The sequence below is a fragment of the Jaculus jaculus genome, chromosome 18, assembly GCF_020740685.1.
Source record: "Jaculus jaculus isolate mJacJac1 chromosome 18, mJacJac1.mat.Y.cur, whole genome shotgun sequence".
In the NCBI taxonomy this organism is placed as follows: Eukaryota; Metazoa; Chordata; class Mammalia; order Rodentia; family Dipodidae; genus Jaculus; species Jaculus jaculus.
Window position 1 is genome coordinate 3,738,998 of NC_059119.1, and position 6,000 is coordinate 3,744,997.

The 6,000-nt window shown below is 51.8% G+C and overlaps 1 protein-coding gene across 2 annotated transcripts in view; it reads right to left on the bottom strand.

Moving 5' to 3' along the window:
- Slc16a9 (solute carrier family 16 member 9) overlaps window positions 1–3,220 on the bottom strand; it is a 42,882-nt gene extending 39,662 nt beyond the window's left edge. For both annotated transcript variants that reach the window (XM_045137722.1, XM_045137721.1), the window contains exon 1: window positions 3,134–3,220. The gene's annotated coding sequence lies outside the window, so the exon portion shown is untranslated. The remainder of the gene's footprint in view (window positions 1–3,133) is intronic.
- Between the last annotated feature and the right edge of the window lie 2,780 nt (window positions 3,221–6,000).

A 6,000-nucleotide genomic window follows, 5' to 3' on the forward strand; every position in this document is an offset into this window, starting at 1 on the left:
AGGCTCTTGCTCACCAGGATTCCACACAGCCTTATCCAAAGTCTGGCCCAGGAGTGCGATTCTAGTGCAGAAATTATGGCAATGCTTGGGTCACCAGCATGCTTTGCTGATTCATATGTGCTTAGCACAATCCATAAATAATTGTGTGGGATCCATGCTGATGTCTTGAATACATAATCCTGTGTGCCATGTACAAACAGTATATATCTCGAGACTTCAGGATAGAAAAGCAAGATACACAGAAATGTATATGACATGCTGAAACACAAAATCATCCAGGCCATTTGGGGAGACTCTGGGTTGAAAAGAACATTGGAAACTGACACTCCGTCAAAGCCTGGCTAGTCTCACCTTCACATTGAAGGCTGTTATACATTTCATATAGCCTGTCTCTTCTCAAAAAGAGCTTTTGAGTGGGTCATTAAAGCAGAAATTCATATAATAGAGTTGTGTCTATCCATTTTGGGACAGGTTCTCTTTATATAGCCCAGACTGGCCCCAGTGCACAATTCTCCTGCCTCATCCCCTTGAGTGCTGAGATTAGAGCTGTGGACCACCCGCCCCTTCCAGCTTCATATAATAGTGTCAGTGTAGTGAAGGTGTTGAGATGTGCCCTATCACTGAGCGTGCAGAGTGAAATCAATCTGAATGACGGGAATGAGGGTGCAGAGAAGAGAGGAATACACCTATACGTAGAGTGTGATGGCATAACCACTCTCAAGGTAGATGGCGTGGGTTCAACTTCTGCTTCTATCATTATTTCAGTTGCATGAACTTATCAAAATTATGCCTCCCTGGGGCTCTCTTGGCATTCATCTTTAATAAACACTAATGGCTACTACTATTATTAACAAGTGAAACAGAACAGAAAGTGCTTGCTCTGTACACTGGCCCAGGAAGGTGTTTTCCTCCCCAGCATCTGAGTCTTGCTGAGCTCTATTCTACCATAGATGGCAAATCAGGACAAAAATACTGCTGGATTCGAATAAAGCACTGGAGGTTATTGGGAACATGGTGGTCTTTTATAGCGACATTGACAGGAAGCAAATGTCACTGAGATTTGAATCATTTACTTATTTTTAGGGGGGAAACTCAAAGCTGAACTTAAAGGTGACTGACATTGTTGGTATAACTCTAACAATAATACTGACCAAACTTTAATTCTCAGCATGACTTGTCACATGTTCCAGAATCCCCCCAGCCCCATAGATGTTAAGCTCCAGACTCCAGCTACTCTCCGAGCTTCCTGGAGCACAGCTGCCTTCAGTCCTCTGTGCTGGGCTCTTGGATGGTGTGTTGCCTTTCCTTTCAGGACAATCCTTGTCCTCTCAAGTCCAGCTGAACCCCTGCACCCACCGCAAGTCTTTTCTGTGTGTAACCTTGACTGACCCTGTCCTTTGTCATGCAGTAGCACGCCACTGAGGTCACGGTCCTCTCCTGTGTGCCGCCCTGTGCGGTCTGCACTGAGCATCCCCATCCTTCTCTCTGGTAGATGGAACTTCCCCGAGGAGTCTGCCTTTTTCCTCAAACTCAACCATAACCTGCAGTTTAACCCTTCATCCAGAGAACACTTGGGTGTCTAAAAAGAACCTCCTGGAGAAAATAGCTAGCTCACGATACACTTTTCTCCATCTTTAATTAAAATTGAAGGTGATGCTTCCATGGAAAGCTGTTTTTCCTCTGGCAAGACCTTTTTTCACCTTCCCCCAGGCCTTCTATACTAATTGCATTCTATGAAAAACCTGGAGAGATATTTTAATATAGAAGAAAAAAAACCCGTGGGTCCCAAAGTTGCAGGTGAAGAAGTACAACTTGGAAACCCTACCTGCGTGTCACCCTCTGGCTCCAGTTTTATGTTCCAAAAGCACTGCAGCCGGTCCTGACAGACCAGACACGCAGACACCACACTGCCCACAGCCAGGCAGTCAGGGCTTGCTGGCCGCTCCTGCAGCACTTACCCTGGCCCGCCCTCCTGAGTCCAGGCCATCCCTCTCGCCCGCTCTGACAACCTTGTGGGGTTCATTTTCTGGTAGGAGTGGGGGTTCTAACCCTGTTGTCCACACTCACATAGTATTTGAAAGGCTGTAATCAAAATGCATATTCTGTCTTTCTCTAGTTTTATGTCTCTTGCCTGGACCAGCCTGGAGAATTCTGCTTTACCCTAGGATGGAGGGTTGCAATCCACCTGCAATCTAACTACCATCTAAGAAATTTAAGATTTAAAAGCAAACAAACAAATAAAACAAAAACGTAGCCCAGTAAATTGATCCTCAAGAAGTTCTATCGAGGGGCTAGAGGGATGGCTCAACGGTTAAGGCGCTGGCCTAAGAAGCCTAAGGACCCAGATCCCACGTAAAGCCAGATGCACAAGGTAGTGCATGCGTCTGGAGTTCGTTTGCAGCGGCCCGAGGCCCTGGTGTGTCCATTCTCTCTGTGTATCTGCCTCCCCCCCTCAAATAAACAAATAAATAAAGTTCTATCGAGCAACCTACTACATAAATAATATATGTAGTGTAAACGCTGCCCAGCCTTCTGGGATGTTTTGTGCTGTATAGATCTGCATTCCGGGAATGAGGTAAAAATCGCTGACTCTCTTGTTGATGGCCAAGTTCAACAGTTGACTACTCTCCGAAAAGCCTTGGCGAGTTACCTGGGCGAGCCACAGCTGGAGCATAAGCGCCCAGACCCCCCAAGGTGTACTCCATCCAAGGTGTGCTCCGTCCAGGTGGCCTAGGATGGCTCAGTGGATCCACGCGTCCCCGAGGTGTTCTGAGCGGAGCCAGGCGCCCCAACCTGACGCCCTGCGCGCACTAGCGCCCCGCCACGCAGCGCAGGCCCACGGCCTTGGGGAGATGGGGACCATCCGGGCCGCACCCCTAGAAACTATCCCGGGAGTCCAGGGACAAATCCCCCTGCCCTCCTCCACTCGTCCGGGAACCCTTCCTTCCTCTCTCCGTACTCCCGAGAGGCATTCCATCCAAAGCGGAGTGTCGTGTCGGGCGGCACCTTCGGGAGCACCGCGGACACACAGCCACGGGAGCAGACGCTGCGACCCAAAGCCGGTCGCCGGCGCCGCCCGGAGCCCGGAGCCCGGGAGTGACCTGAGACCCTCCCGCCAACCCCGGCGCTTTACCTGGGACGGGCCTCGGCGCGGGCTCCGGGGCGCGGGTCGTGGGGGCGCCGCTGTCCCGGGCAGCTCGGGCCGCGGCTCCTTCTCCCGGCCCGGCCCTGGCCGCGGCGTGGGGCGACGGGTCCACATGGAGCGGGGCTCCCGCCCCCGGCCCGGCCCGGCCCCGGCTCCACCTCTCCTTCCCGGGGAAGTTACGGCGCCCGGGCCGCTCGCCCCCGCCCCGCCCCGCCCCGCGCCGCGCCGCGCCGCCCGGCCAGCACCCCGGCCAGTCTGAACCGGTTGTGACTGCGCTCTGGCTGGGGGGAGGAGGAGGAGGAGGAGATGGAGGCGGAGAGGCGGGCGGTAGGGGCGCTGCGACCGCTACCGCGGTTCGGGGCCGGGTCGCCAGGGCCGCGGCGAGGTGGGCACCAGCTCTCGCGACGCTCCACTCGCGCGCCCGCTGCACGCAGATCACCGCGAGAGTCTTGAGGAGCCCGAGTGTGCACACCAATGCCAGGGACCCCTTGTCTTCTAGGCGCCCTCCTGGCCCGAGCTGTATGGCCAGCTGGCAGTGATCCCAGACAAAAGGGCCCCAGAACTTTGTTGAAGGCGTTCCTGGGCAGTGGGGAGTCAAGATGCCAAGGCCTGTCCTTTTGTGACAGCTCTGCGGGACAGGAGGAAGTCCCGCAGGGCACCCAGTGCGCAGGAGGGAAGGACAGGTTGAGTTGAGGTCAGGCTTTTCCTGCAGTTGAGCCGGCTACCTCCCTGAAAAGGAACCGTGACCTGCACTGCGCCCCCACAGTCACTCCACCTCGCCGAGGCCAGCCACTGGGTACTAAGCAGATATGTGGGCCACCCTTACAGTGGTGTGCTCATGCTGTGTTCGTGTGTGTGTGTGTGTGTGTGTGTGTGTGTCTGTGTGTCTGTGTAAAATGGAGACAGTGCTGTCAACACCCTAAAACTTCTAATGAAAAGAACCGCGCCTCCCTGTTGTGTTCCCTCTTGTACGGCTGTGGTTGCTTCGCATATTTGCTGTGACAATGAACTGACTGATGATGTGTGTTCTTTTCTCTCTATACCTCAGTAAAAGATCTTTTAGAAAGTTTTTATTTGAAGCTAGGAGATGGCTAAGTGGGCAAAATCTTGCACATCAGGACCTATGTTCAATTCCTGGCGCCCATATAAAATAACCCCACAGGAGGGGGGCAGACAGGCAGGTTCCTAAGGCTTCCTCCAGCTAGTCTGGCTGAATCCCTGAGTTCGATGTTCAGTGGGAGAGACCTTGTCTCAAACAATAAGGTAGAAGGCAACTGAGAACGACAACCAGTATCCACTTCTGGTCTCCATACACGCCGTGTGCTCACACGTGTATGAACACACACACATACCACACTGACATGCAATAAGAGGAAAGGTCTTCCTCTAATTCGTATGGGTCCTAATCATCCGAACACATGCCATCTTAATGGTGGGTCAAACCAATCAATGTCTGCGGAGTTATATCTTGGAAAGAAGCAAGCAGACCCTGCTTGAGAAAGCCGTATCTATCATGTGCCACTTTATGAAACTGCCACAAATTTTCCAGGACTTCTTGTCCAGGAAGAACGTAGCTAGTGCTCCCATTTCTGCTCGGGCCAGTCGCACCCTTCAGTGCAGAACTGCAACTGAACTTGACCACACACAGGCAAGGGCCCAGCTTCAGAGTAAGGCCCAAGCGTGGGGCCAGCGACTCACACATCTGCAGGCCAGCCTTGTTCCACCAGTGAAGTGGCCAGAAGGCAGACTGGAGAACTTAAAGAAGGTGGACCCTTAGCGCTCCAAAGGGCTGCCTGGTTCAAGACTGCTGCCAAGGTGGAAGGCTCACCATCCTGTCAGTGCCGCAGAGCCCTGAGAAAGCAGAAGAACTTGGAGATCTAGTCCAGCCCTACCATTGTACCTGAAAATGGAACTTGACCCAAAGAAGTCTGGGAAGTTCTCCCTTACCATTCCAAGGAGGGGGAGGGGCAGAGAGAAGACTGAAACCCCCTCCCTCCCTATGCCCCCCAGTTTTCACCCCCAGTGGTGAAAATGCAAGACCTGCTGGCAAGAAGTTAAGCATTGCTGGCTGTAGGGCTCTAGGCAGCATCTGGCTCTCTCTCCCCAGAGGACAGTGTACTTTCCACCAAACTGAGAGCGAGAAAAAGAAAAAGGCAGGCTGGTAGAGAAGCTGGACTGAAATGAAGCTGTGCTGGCTAGAAGAGACACCCAAGACAAAGGCTTTAAAGAAAATAGTCCAGAGGTGACTCTGAACCAAGGGCTCGTTCCTTGCTCTGTGTTCCATTGCTGTGAAGCATTTAGGAAGAATGGAAGAACCTGGTGACTATTATAAGTGCCCCTCTTCTGGGCTATTTGCCACCTCAGTCCTTGAGAGAATAAGGTGGAAACATTGGCCTAAAACTGTCCCTCCTCAGTTCTCAGGCCATCAAGGAAGGATGAGAAGGTGTGTGTGGATCAGAACTGGAACCTACATGACCCTGCCACACTGGCCAGCACTTGCCCTGCTGACCAAGCTCACATTCCCAACTGACCACACAAGAGCCAGTCTCTTTAGCCGCACTTGTCTTCCCTGCTCATGAATGGCAGCAGCAGTACAGCAAAGCACTGCTCTTCAAAACAAAAAAATAAAGAAAATTCAGTATACTCGGGGCTCTGCAGTTAGCTCAGAGATCCATAAATTGTTCAGTAGATACCACTCCATGCTTTACATTTTAACAAAGTTTAGAAATGATAAAAATTGACAAGTCATTCTCTTTTGTCCATGTATAGCATTTGTTTAAAATGAAAATAATTGTTACATATAATTTTAAGGATAAAAGATACCAAATTTTTACTTGCAGTTCTCCAGAGTGTCA